Here is a 1501-nt window from a genome sequence, read left to right on the forward strand (position 1 = left end):
AAAAAAGGGGGGGGGGGGGGGGGGGGGCAGGGGAGACCTGGCTTTGGAGGGGACAATCTCAGACTGTGGGGTGGGGGGTTCAATGTCCCTGGTTGCCAAAACCGGTAGTCAGAAAGAACACTGTTCTCTAAGAACAGGAGAAGTCTCTTAGAAGGGGCAACCTGTAGCCAGCTGAGGGGGTAAAAGGCTTTATACTAGCTTTGTTTTTTTCTCCAAACCTATAGTCAGTTTGGTTTCTATAATCCTTTCATCCTATGTAATACATCCTATTCTTTTTGTCTTCTTACTGATTGTCTGGGGAAAGAGTGATCTATGGGGAAATGATATTCCAGGTTACCTGTTACATGGAAATGGGGACATAGACATTTTCTCCTAATCCAAACAGGATGGCCAGCAGGGACTGGCCGAGAATCTCTCACTGCAGCACAGACAGTAGGACTGAGGCTTGCTGGTTTAAACAGTTATCCCAGGGCAACCTCAGTCTGTTTCTTGTGGCAAGTGGAAGCACAGTGGGGAAAAGCCTCAGGGCTCTGGGGATTCCCTACAGATGGGTTTGTGCCAAGAGATTATTGTCCTTTAGGATTCTTCCCTTTCCTTTAGCTCTGTGTGTCTGAGGTGGGAAGAGGCAAAGGAAGGGGTCAGGTAGATCACTAAGTTTTTTTTTGCAGATGGACCAGGTCTATCCTGCTGGATCACACCAGATCATAATTAGGAACATCTCTTCTTCTGGCTCAGGTACTTAAGTTAGCAGCCATTCACTAGGTAATAAGCAAATAAGGAAGGAATCATAGTCTGCTGTATGTTATTGCTGGACAGAACCCAGGTGAGTTACATTAATAATATTATAACTTAACTAAAATCATATTTCTTGCATCTTGGATTTTGGCATCCCGGGGCTGGTCTAGTTGCTGGCCTGCCCACTTGTCTAGGACTAACAGCCCACCTGCCTAGCCTTAGATGGATCATTATGATGTATTAATCTTTCTGTATTATGGAGCTTGATTTTCTGAGCAATGTAATTTCAAAAAATTAAAGTTAAAAAAAACTAGTAGCCATATGGACATCAGTGATGTTGACTGTGATCTCTTGGAAAAGAAACATTGTAGCAGTAACTTCCAGTGATTTATGGACACCAACTCTGGGGGTAAACCCTTTGTCAGACCAAAGAATACAGTATTAGACTTCTTCATTCCCATGCTCACCTGGCTACTGTGACCCTTAAGAAAAAAAGCCACTTGAGAGAGAACTATAGGAGTAACACAGAGTGCAACAGTTCTGGCCCTGAGGGTGGCCAAGCAACTCCTGCCCCAATCCATCTCCTCAGGGTATCCTCCCCTTTTTACCTCACTTGCTAAGCATTGATGGATCTTTTAATACATAGGGAAGCTGCCCAAGGGTCCTAGGGAGGCTGCCCAAGGGTCCCAGAATAAGCCTCCGTCCCTCAGCTGTGCTTCATGTACCCAAATGGCACCAGCCTTACCCTTTTGGCACTATGCTGTGC

This window comes from Gavialis gangeticus, unplaced genomic scaffold (genome assembly GCF_001723915.1).
Source record: "Gavialis gangeticus isolate Ggan-Ray unplaced genomic scaffold, GavGan_comp1, whole genome shotgun sequence".
Lineage (NCBI taxonomy): Eukaryota > Metazoa > Chordata > Crocodylia > Gavialidae > Gavialis > Gavialis gangeticus.